The sequence below is a fragment of the Pinus tabuliformis genome, chromosome 6 (assembly GCF_031772625.1).
Source record: "Pinus tabuliformis cultivar Carrire ecotype Pingquan chromosome 6, CPIR1, whole genome shotgun sequence".
NCBI classification, from domain to species: Eukaryota; Viridiplantae; Streptophyta; class Pinopsida; order Pinales; family Pinaceae; genus Pinus; species Pinus tabuliformis.
In genome coordinates this window covers 1684956582-1684969813 of record NC_142292.1, presented here as the reverse complement: position 1 = coordinate 1684969813, position 13232 = coordinate 1684956582, and positions in this window count along the sequence as shown.

Here is a 13232-nt window from a genome sequence, read left to right as displayed (position 1 = left end):
AGAAATCACGGATCTTGTGTAGACTAGGATGGACACGTGGTCCATTTGGATATTGTTGCATCCAAAGGTTGCAATCTGTGATGAGCATTTAATGATGTAATGATGAAATCACTGATCTAGTGTAGATTAGGATGGACATGTGGTCCATTTCTTGGATATTTTTGCATTTAAAGGTTGCAATCTGTGATTAGCATTTAATGATGGTAGATGCTCTTTATTGTCAGAAATGTGAAGTTATGAACCTTTGGATCAGTTAGATGTGGGATGTGAAGAAAAGGCTACAAACACTTTTCCATTAACTTAAGATATGAGTACATCTTTACCTTTGGTCTGTGCAAATTGAAAATATAATGCACTCGAGGCAACTTACTGTCACAAACTCCTTTGGTCTTTGCAGTCGAAAAATATAAGGGCACTCGAGGCAACTCACTTTCATAAACTCTCTCGTGTCTTTGCACTTGAAATATAAGGCACTCGAGTTAACTCACTTCATGAAAACTTTGGCTTGTGCTACAACAACTTGACAACACAACAAAATTGCAAGTTGAGAACTTTTGGCTTGTGCTAAACAACTTGATATCACCAGCAAAATTTCATGTTGAGAGCTTGAACTACCAGGTGGCTCTCTACTTAATGTTTATTAATATATTGTCACTGTTGAGTCCAGTTGCAATACGAACTTACTAACTTTTATCTCCAATACAGCTCAGGAAATTTAGCTCTGGTTGATCTTCTTGCCGCAAATTGCCACCCCCACTGCGTGGTCTCCTTTATGCTCCACTCTCGCTTCCAGACCGTGAAGGTGGTTGTTGGTGCGCCTTTGTTGGCGTCGTAGATTATCCAATTGGTCCATGATTTCACTTTGGCCAAATTGAATGTCATTGCCAAAAGCTACTAGCTTGTTATAGTCATCATACCTTTGGTTTCTGAGGTTGTCCATGTTCACTTGAATGTTCTGGATTTGAGCATGATAGACTCCAGCGTTGTAGTCATCATACATTTGCTTCCTGAGGTTGTCCATGTTCATTTGAATGTTCTGTATTTAAGCAGGATAGACTCCAGTGTTGCTAGAGCAACCACATGCCTCGGGGAGCCATCAACTCTCTCTTATTTCTCACGGCTGCCCAACGAACTTGACAAGGCATCATTCTCCCGCTCTGGCTGGTCTGCTTGCCGCAGATTGCCCTCCCCCCCACAACGTGGGTCTCCCTTGGTGGCGAGGCGTCTCGACGTATCCAAAACACTTGAAAGGGTGACGGGCGCAAGCACCCTCCCAAACCCCCAGAGCAACAAAAAGCATTGTAACTTTTACCATTGCCCCCAAAGAGAATTGAGGGGCTATCTTGCACCAGTCATCATCGTAATGAACTCCATACCTAGGCAAAGCGAGACGAGGATTCCTCATCATAGGGCTTTGGACGCTAAACGCGGCGCCCTTCTACCTCTTTTAAACTTGCCTTTGCGTATTTCCTATATCACATTGAGCCCATCCCCATTGTAATTCCTCGTGGGGGCCTTGAGAAACCAAAGTCTTGCCACAAATGCCAATCAGTGTCAAACCACTAGTATCCTGAACAAGTTCCCCACTGCTCACGAACCAGAAGAGGATAATTTGCTAATGCTTGGCCAAGATTTGTTAACCCTGGCTCTTCTTCTATCCCTTGTACTGCGTCATGCAAACGAACTGGGTTGATGAGAATGCCAACCATTTTGTTCTCCTTGGAAGTTCTAGGGTCCCAAGGACCATCCAAGGCTACCAACACACCCCATGTTTTGCACCAATTGCTAGCTTCTTTGCCTCTTCCCCAAGGCCTAGACGTCGGTGAGGCGTGCATGAGCCCCACAACCCTTATCGCATTGCACATCACTACCATCTCCCACCACGACAAAGCAATGCATAACCAACTCCAAGGATGGGATTTAATAGCCGTGGGTGACAACCTCAGATGCTGGCCCTTGCTGTCACATCTATTTAATATGGGGGTGGGGCGCGCGTGGATGCTGGACAAGCTCCGCAGTCGCCTCCACCACGTGTCCAACAATTAAGGCACCCCCATCGAGGAAGTGTAATATGTAGCAAAATAAAAATAAAATAAAATAATTATAAAATATTTTCATTCTGAAATGAGTTATAGTCTTTGGGCAATTGTTATTGATAATCCATGGTACTAGAATATGGTATTATAACTAATTTTATTTTGTTATATTGTAAATATTAAATTTCAACTTAAAAAATGTTATAATATTAAATTAAATTAAAATATTTTGATTTTGAAATGAGTTATGGTTTTTGGGCATGTGGTATTGATAAGTTATGACATTGTAACAAAGCCTAAATTACCAGACACTGGATATAATTTTTTTTAGATTTTTTTTTTAAATTTTTTTAATATAATTTACATAAAAATAGTTATCAACCAATTAGAAAACCAATTTTTATATATATTTTGAATATTTAGTTTAGTGTATATATATATATATATATATATATATTTCAAAAACTTTAATAAGCTTCATAGAAATCTGTTTAAAATTTTTAAAACCACAGGTTTTTTTTGGACCAAAATATTTTTTTTAATATAATTTACATAAAAATAGTTATCAACCAATTAGAAAAACCAATTTATATACCAAATTTTATATATATTTTGAATATTTAGTTTAATATTTTATTTTTTTTCAAAACTTTAATAAACTTCATAGAAATCTGTTTAAAAATTTTAAAACCAAAGATTTTTTTGGACCAAAATAATAAATAATATAACTTTCGATAGTTATACAAATTTGTTATGTATGGTTAAACCTGCTTTGATAATTGTTTTATCATGGTTATTTTGAAGTAGATTTAAGGTTTTAAGAGTTCTTAGTATTGCTTGAACGTTTGATGATAATATTATGTCATATTCCAACATAAATAATTAAAATTATACACATGTTAGTTTCAAATGTCATTTTGTTAATATAATCATTTTACTATTTTTATTTTTATTTTTATTTTTATGATGTGAATGTTATTTATTGAACAAGGTACAAAGTGTTTTGAAGGAGGATGCTGGTACTTGCTATTTTCATATGAAGTTTATGTTTTTCTTAAATTTATTTTATGTTTTTTCTTTAAATTTATTGAAAAGGAAAGTAGTACTAATTGGTTATTAGAAATTACCTATAATTCTAAAAGATTGAATAGGATTTGAATAATTTTTTTTGTTAACTTTTACATAAATCAATATAATTTTTGGGATTTTCTTCAACTAAACTATTATATATAGATATAATTGCTTTTGATATAAGTTTATTAGGCTAGGTTGAATAGTGGGTATTTTGGATCAAAAAGTTTTTGGTAATCAAAGTTGGAGCCTTGCCCGAGATTGAAATTTGGTTAACTTGCTTAGCGTGCTTGTAGGTGGTTGCGTTAGGCTCAAGAGTAGAGGAACAATCTCTTTGATTCGACCTTGAGCCTCCTCAGTGATAGGGGGCAAGTCTACTCATTCCTCTTGTACCAAAGGACTTTTTTTTTCTTCTTAATGTGTATTTTGTATGTTCTATATACTTGGTTTCTAGCATTATTTAGTGAAAAGTCATGATGTCTTGTGTGAATTGGGTCTAAACAAGTGGTTGTGGGAAATTATATTCTTGTAATGACATATTAATCTCTTATTAATTATATTTATAATGGGTTTGAACAGTGTTGTTGACTTAGTCTTGTGCCACAAAAGATGTATGTTTACCCTCTTATGCTTACGATCCTCATAATAAGGGGAAGTACTAAGGGTTTTTCTTGGGTGTTGTAAACAAAATTAGGATGCCCCTTATGTCAAACATTATCTTTTAGTTTTCTTCATTTTTTTGTCAAGATGCATTTTTCAGTTCGAATGGGAGAAATTTGTAATGCGGATAATGTTGACATGAGTCAAATAATGTTAAAATTAACAAGAATAGACTATTCTTGTAAATAAATTAATTTAGATCCATCTTAAGCTCATATTATCAAGCATCAAGAGGGTTGAATTCACTCAATGTGCAATCTTTGAGGGGAGCAAAAATGAAATTTGTGTCATAAATATTTGATCTCGCTTGTTGCTTGATATTTTTGATATTTTATTCTAAATTAGATAATTATAAGAAAATGTGTAAGGTCCTACTGCAAATTAAAGTCTTCGGGAAAAATTAATAATTTTACACACTTCAATCACTATTTGACAAAATTCTAAAGAAAAAGCTCAAAAAATAATGTAATTTAATTAAAATAAACATTAACAAGAAAATTAACTTCACCTAAAATTGGTGATATACAATAAATTAAAAACTATTGAAGAATTCAAGCCCCTCACTTTACAAAACTGAAATATAGAGATAATACGAATCAAATAACTTTATCATAATAACATTTTCATTGCATGATATTCAATTTTACTATAATTTTCATAAATTTCAAAGGAATTTGATAACTTTAACCTAAAACATAAAAACACTTTCATTGTATGATATTCAATTTTACTATAATTTTCACAAATTTTAAAGGGATTTGATAAGTAAATAGAAAATCTAAAAAATACAAACATTTTTCTTTTCAAAATCCTTGACTCCTATATATATATATTTCTTTTTAATAACATAATTTAGCTCTGGGTAGACAAAAGCAAGATTAATTGTCTTTCCCCCGACAAAGAAAAGAAGATATAATTTGCTCAGGGATTAGAGATTTCAACAAATAACCAGGCTGAATATTTAACCCTTTGGCAAGGATTGGAATTCGCTCACGCTAAGGTTCTTTAGCAATTGATGGTTTTCGACGATTCTGAGATTGTAATCTACTAAATAAACGAAGTTAAAGAAAATGATGAGCAAATCTCGACATATATTCTGCATCGAATCAAGTTCTTATTGAAAAAATTTGATTTGATTAAATTTTTCCATGTCAAAAAAAAGCTCAACATGGTCGCAGATTCATTGGCCAATCAAGGGCATTATTAGAACAAGGTTTGTTAAAGATTGATGAAGGGATTTTGGTTACAAAACCAATACCATGATGAGTCAAATTAATTTTTTTTGTTGTTTCTGACATGCGTAAGAATTAAACTTGGAATAAGGAATCGAGTCTTATCAATAAGCTGGCCTCACATTATGTCGAAGCCTCCTTAGTGTTTGCAGTATTGCATCGACTCCTGGTTGTCATGAAGAAATGTGTTTATGCAGACACCTGGGTAGTGGTTGTCATGGTGTGCTCGACAAAGGACAAATGGGGAGAGGCAACTACGAATAATAAATCCCTTCGAATGTGTGAGGTCCTAATCCCTGCATACAAGACAATTTGCATGTGTGTTCTTCATGCTCATATTGGAATTTGCTTCAAATTGTAATTTTCTTCTTTCTTTTTTTTTTTTTTCCGGCTTGAGTAGGGAAAGATGTTCAAAGCTTCAGACCAGAAGAAGAAAAAGTTGCATATTATTTATATTATAAATAAAAACTCATGTACAGTTTGGAGAAATAGACAATATTTCCCGCCAGAAAACAAGATGGGTCCCTTTATCTACAGATTCATTGTTTGTGTATTTGCTGATAGATCTAGTTTGTTGACTGATAGAAATATTAGATTCTAATGCAGAGAGATAAGGAGCCAAAAACATAATCCCAGATTAAAAAGAAACAGGATCATGAAACATACCATGATAGATAATATTTCTATATATTCGGCATGGAAAATGGATGAATATAGTATTTGTTGGATTCTACAGTGATGCTCAGATGCCAAACGCGGCTTTGTGTTTGCAAGCTTTTCTTTGATAGCTCGTCCACCACCTCATTTTGTGAACGTTTAATATGTGAAATAAGGAAGAGTGAAGACTTCCATAATGTTGAAATCCCACGCAACCATCCAGATAGATTGTCGTTTTTTATAGATTGTTTTCCGGTCACATGCTCTATGATAATTTTGGAGTCCTCGAAGATTTGAATTGGGCCAGTGTTCAAAAGAGAGCAGAGGATGAGAAGACCATGTAGAGCCATGGCCTCGGCTTTGTTGCTAGTCCCTGGGCCTCCATTCCAGAAGATTGAATAATGCTGATCCTTTACAATGCTGATGAAAATTCCGCAAGCACATAGACCATCTTTTGTAGCTCCGTCAAAGTGAGCCCGCGGGAAAAAGTGCTGAAGAAGGGCGTCTGCATTAGCATGAGCTTTCATTCGCTGGGGAATATATGGGAGGATATAAAGATAATAGGGGATAATTTTGTCAATTATGTGCTTGAAGTCCTCTTTGCAATTTTGAAAACTCTTTCTGTTTCGCCATTTGCAAATGAGCCAACAGACAATAAGTGGAATAGGCCGCTAGATGATTTTCGGGGCACCCCACCATTCATAAGCATCCATAATGGAAGAATGTGTTTTGACAGAAAAACCAAAGTGAGAAGCCCGCTGTTTCCATAGGTCCTGTGTGTGGGGCAGTTAAGAAATATGTGCATGTTGTCCTCTGTCTCAGATAGACAGATTGAGCAGATAGCTGGACCGTGCCAGTTCTTTTTTTGTAGATTGATCCATGTAAGGTTTTTATTATGAAATACTAGTCAAGATAAAAGTATAATTTTTAATGAACATTCAAATTTCCAGAAAGTATTTGGAAATATTTTCGGGAAAACTCATGTTGCTCTTCTATTAAGGAGAGATATATATGGCCTCTAAATGATTGGTATCTATGGTTCGAGACGACATTAATGGCGAATGTAGTGGTGTTAAATCAAGGAAACAAAGCTCATTGGTATATATAGAACATTGAGGCAACTATGGAAGCTGTAGTTTAACTAGCCAGAGGAAGCTGTAATCTAATTATGAAAACCGTTTGATTTTGGCTATTTTTAGCCGTATGGGCAATTTCTCTGTTTAGTTAGACAATTCAAACTATAAAAACGTAGACTTTGAAATTAAAGCTGTAGTTTTTCAAGTTTGTCAGTGGACCTCGCATAGTTTCAAGTCTATGGAAAAAGATTTTGAAAACGCAGAGGAAGAGCTCAACATCACGCTCGCAAAAATGGCCGGTGCTCTGGACTTTGTCATAAATCAAAGAGTGGGAACACTGGAGGTCAAGATGGACCGTCTTCAGCTGGGAAACGAAATAATGGAATTCCGTAGTGGAAATCATATAATAAATATGATTTTTTCTGAGGTGATTAATGAATATGATTATCATCCAGATGGAAAAGGGATAGACCTGGTTTCACATTGGCTCATGGACATGAAATGATATTGTGAATAAAGTATCGTAATTAATAATTATGATTTTTATAATGGTAGATAAGGATGTTTTGGTTTTCCATCCTCTTTTGGACGAGGATATTGTGAACAAAGTATTGAATAGCTATTTTAGTTTAAAAAAAATGGATTTCTTTTTGTATTTATAAGGTTTGTTTTGGAAATTAAATAAATTTCCATGAGAAGCATTTGTAGATTTTTCATATTCATAATCCATTATGTAAACAATTATATATATATTTGTTTGTTTTTTGTTTTCTGTTTTTTTAAAGGTAATGAGAAAATTTATATTAATTTTAAAATTCACATTCGAATCACAGTTGTACATTGAGAATTACACTATTTTTTTTTTTTTTTTTTTTAGTATCATCTACAAATTCTTGAACAAAAATTATCCTTCGAAGAAGAATAAAACAAAAACTAAGCATATACGTGTTTTTGGCGGTGAATACCTTCCAATAGAGCCTCAAAATGAAGCAAAACTTGTAGTACATATAGCTTCTTCCAAAATATAATAATTGATTACAACATATTTCTAGGATCCATTCCAATAGAGCCTCAAAATGAAGCAAAACTTGTAGTACATATAGCTTCTTTCAAAATATAATAATTGATTACAACATATTTCTCGGATCCATGTTGATTAGCAGTTCCTATAAAATTTTAGATTTTTGAACACAAGATTTATGCTTTATCCACTAAAGGATGGAGGATGGTCTTAATTGAGTATTGACCATTGACTCTCCAAACTTCAAGTTTCAACTTTCGTTCGCACATTGATCTGTTTCCTGATTATTTTCCCTTAGAATGTGCTTGAAACTCATCTTTTGCATATCTTTTGATACCTTTTTAATATGATTTAGGAGATTATCTAGAATTTTGTCTCTAGGGGAAGATTCTTTGACCAAACACATAATTATTAAAAGGGAGTTACCCAACACAATGAGAGAAGAGACTTGAAATTCTTGTGTGAGAAGAATGCTTTGGAGCAAACCACATGCTTATGTCTGATTATTTTTCATCTTCACCAAGCCCTATAAATACTCAAACTTTGATTTCTCCAAGGCCATAAAGGACCCCTCTCCCTCCTGCCACCCCCCAATAATTTTTGGATTCTCAAGTGCCGAAGATTGTGTTGTTTCACCTGGGCCTTATTGAATTATCAAAAGTTTTTTTTTTAGCACAGATTAGAAAAACCTTAGGGAGTCAAAGTATTTAACTCATTGTTTTGACCATATTCTAGTTTGTCTTTAGTTTATTCAATATTTCTTTAGTTTATCCTTAATTTATTCAATATTTCTTTAGTTGATTAGGGCTTATGCTTAGGAAATATTGTGTTTTTTATTTTATTGAATATGTCTACTTCTATATTAATACAAAATAATTTTACACCGAGGTCATGGACTCGTAAAAGCTAGCCCGAAGATGCGGCATGTTTACAAGCATAGCAGATCAATATGCAAAAAAACCCAGCTGAGTATTGCCCTGAAGAACTGCAAAGAACCTGACCATGACTAAAGCAAAAAATTAGAAAACCCCCATTGTTGTACATGGAACTGAGAATTAAGCAGGGGCCATACGACAACCATAACAGGAAAACTAGACCATATCGATTGAACCGAGAGACATTGCCTGAAACTCAAAACTGAATACGGACTTCAGAAGTAGCTGTGACTGCAACCGAGGCTGGACACCGAAGGCTAGCAGAGTGCCCCTTTCGCAGGAGAAACTGGCGATTTGAGCTAGAGCACTTATCATGATAGTAAGGAAGGTGATAAGTGAACATTCTCGAGCTTACTGAATTCCCAAAAAACCAAAAAGCACCAACCTGTTTAAACATCATGAGAGGGATCGGGCGGCTCTTCGATGATGCGACATCCATACTTGTAATCATCGTCAGCCCGCCTGATCCTTCATGATTTGGGAAGCTTTGCTTTTGCCTGAGCCTGAAGCCTTGCTCGGTTCAAAGTTCATCTGGATGGAGCCATGTCTATCTTCCGCCAGCCTTTCTGTAGTCGCCCCAAGGGAACCTACTTCTTGACTTGAATTGAGCTCGCTAAGCTCTATGGTGACCGTGGCCATAGAGGAGAAGGTGCCATGACTACAGGGGAATTGTAACCGAGCGGAGTTAGTCGAAGAATTGAGGGAGCTCGCTGCCATATTGTGCAGTCCTCTGCCCCTACCCCGTCCACTCCGAGTAGCCGGATACTGATCCATGCGGAAGTCCGAGCAAAAAGTCGAGGAGTCCGTCGTGGAAGAGGAGGCCTGGTGGCCCGTTTGCCCCCGGGAGCTGCCTCTTCTGCAGCTCATCCTCTGGCGAAGTTTCGGCATAACTGGAGGAACAGGGTGATCCGGGCGGCTTGATAAACTATGGAGGCAGAGAGGGATGAGGACAAGCTTGGCTTCAACACTCAAAAGGGCGAAAGGGAGAGCAACATAAGAGTGGCTAGCGAAATTGCAGGTGAGACAGTGAGTAGCTTGAAGGCATAGCCAGAAATTCACCCAACGAACCAGAGCCTAGTGTATTCCTGAGAAAGTTCAAAAGCAAACCGCTGCAGCTGCAAAGGAGGGACTTAAGCGTAAAGGAGAAACGCAAATGTGGCAAGTTGAGAGCGCCATGATCAGGAAATAAACCGGCGGAAGAGGAGGTACTGGCTGCATTAAAGCAGCATTAAACTTGAGCGCAGGGGAAGTTATGACCGGTGCTGTGAGAGGCCAAGTGGTGGTGGAGATCAGCCACGCGCCCATCCAAACAGCTACCCACGTACCTGTACCACCGTCAGACACCCGGATCCGAGAGATTGGGAAATATTGTTAATTATCATGCCTCAAATCAATTAAAAAAATTGCACAAAAATAAAGACATAGGAAAAGACAATTCAAGATAAGATAACTATGACAGGTGGAATTTTGGGATTGAGTCCCTTGTAATGGAAGGACTATATAATAAAGTGGAAAGTAAGAAGATAGAATCTTTTGGGGGGTGAGAAGAAATATACTATTAATTATGGGAATAGTAGATTGAGGGTCGGGGTGGTTGATTGTTGAGCCGAGTCTACGGTTGGGAGGAGTGTTATTCCCCATACCTTCATTGTGTAGTTGCTAAAGAAAAATCGAGAAGGAGCTGGATATTGTAGCAAGTTCAAGTGAGTAGGATCCGTTCTCCAGATAAAGGATCTAGGTCTGAGCTCTATTTGGATCTGCATAGACTGCACTTATCATCATAGAGAACTTATGCAGATTGTTGAACATAAATTTACAAAAGTTGCTTATATCAATTTAACCTTATCTAGACTTGGGCATGCTCTGGATTTGCACAACATACACTTATCCACCATATCTACAATTGTTCTTCATGTGTTGGTTTACTTGGTTATCAATATTATTAATTCTACTATAGATCCAAAATACACATCACTACCATGTTGCAACTCACTATGAATTGAAAATTATAGATTTATTAAAAGAATATATTATAAGAAGGTGGTCATATTTACAAATTGGGCTATGATAGTTTCAGACTTACCATTTTATGATAAGACTAAGATCCATAGGTCTCAAGGGTTGGAACCTTCTTTGATACCACATGTAATACCATAAAATAAGGCTAAGGTAAATACCTTATATGAAGAATGGATTGTACTTACTAGAATTTGCAACAATTCTAAGTAAGGTCCATTCTTCAGATAAAGGTGTGTACCTTAGCCTTCTTTTATGGTATTACTATTAGAAATACTGAGAGGGGGGTGACCCAATGTTTCTTAGCAATTAGTAACTTATTAATCTCTTTAGAGCATTAATTAATTTTCAACATCAATTCAAAGCATAAATAAACAATAGACGGTAGCCACACAAATTTTTAGGTGGAAACCCATTTGAGACAAAAAACCACCAAACACTTTTCTAATAATTTTGTGAGTACATCAAATGCTTCAATTCCAATTGAAAAAGGGAAGCCCCAACTCCCTAGTACTCTAAAAATCATTCAATTTTCCATCTCCAACTAGAAGGACACTCTAACGCCTTAGTTTAATCACCAATTGTTGAAAGGATGCTCCAACACCCTAGAAAGCTCTAAGTTGCCCTAGGACCACCTTACCAACCTACAATTTTTTTAGGCTGCAACCTGAAGGTTACTTCAACCACCTACGTATCACCACCCAACCACCTTGAAAATGATAATGAATTTGACACTAATTGTGGGCTCCCATATAAGGGACAATTACCCACTTACAATGAGTATACTTCTGCAACATATTAGTGGGACCCCGTATCGAGGACAATGACCCACTTACTAATAAATGCTAATATAAGAATGAGATCCCAACGATGAAACCATTAAGACCCTTATTAAAAAAACCCTTGCTGCAACATAATAGAACCAAGTGTTACAACATGATATGGTGATGACAAACACTCTTACTAGTAATAGTACTGTTGAATATGAGACAATGCAACTTATTGATAATGATTCCTTTCCTGTTGCAAGATTATGGAATGACGTGTCACTGAATTCTTACTATCTAAACTTCCAGAATTCTTCAAGCACTGGTTGCTATCACTGCCGCTACAAGACCTTTGAAGGTTAAGCCGATTTGTATAATGATAAGGAAACTTTAGAAAATAATGCAGAAAATGTATCGGTGAAGCCCAAATGAATAATAACCAATACTCCTTATTGCAGACAATTAACCCTTTGCAGGAGTACTACAATGATAAAGTGAAACCTTTACAAAATTCAACGATTAGAAGACCATAATGCAGATATACTTCAATGGAATAATGAATTCCTTACAAATCAATACTTCTCCATTCAAGCAAGTCCTAATCTTGAGACACACCTTTAAAATATTCAAATTAGATTACTGAGAACAAAGGACAAAACACTTCCAAACCTGGATAAGATGTACCTCTGTTGCGCCTTTCAAGCCCTCAAGTTTGAACCTCTTGCATTAGGTCTGTAACACTAATAAAATATCTTCAAACAATCCCAAAATTGTTGATGGTTTGTATAGAGAAGGATAAGCCAAGATCCAAAGATCGAGGCTTCAATACCATAGGAGATACAATTTTTAGTTTTACATGTGCCTTGGATTGATTGCTTGAAGCACAAAAGTCCGCTTTAATAGACATACATAAATATAAATTTGTGCCCTCAAGACTGTGATTAGATCACTGTACTCAAATGTTTACAATGTCAAACCCTCAAGGTTGTTCCTCATGACTAAGATCTGAAATCTTCCAATTCTAATGCCTCAAATATGTTGCTTTATCTTTGAAAGGGATGTGTTAATTGTTTAGAAATCAAGGCCGAAGAGACAAGCTTATTAGACTTTGTTTTGATTCACCTTGCTGTTTTAAAGAGATGTAAAGACAAATTTTAATGCTAAAAAATATTATGCCCTAAAAGACAATCACATAGATCAATGAGCTCACCGGAGACTCCATCACTCTTGTTGTTTAGCTGGTTCAGAGGAGCCACAAAAACACAAGACCAAAACTCAAAACTTCTTTGTTGGTCTTGTCTTATGCTTGTCACAAAAATTTAGTTATACAACAAACTAAGTAATGCTCAGAAGGGTTAGGTCGAAGACCACTTTAGGAAGCCATTTATCGATGGAGTGATTATACAATGAATCTAGAACTTGATGAACCCAAGGTTAGAATAGATAGCTTTCTTGAATGTCATTTCAGTAGATCCCGGCCTAGATGGAAATAAATAGATCCTTCGTTGGACTGAAATGCTACGGAGACAAGAGGTTGAACCTCTGAAATAACTTTTTGTCTGAATCCAATGAATCCCTGAGCCAAAAATAAACACAAATAAAAAATACCTTGTCATCTGATGTATCCATGTCTCCATAGGGGCTAAATAATATTGGAGCAATGTCATTAAATATTTGCGTTAAAGTTCATGCTTTGGAGGAGAGATCGAGTGCCTTGTTATAGTTTTGGAGGAGATCATAAGGGGCAGTCCGAGCTGCTAT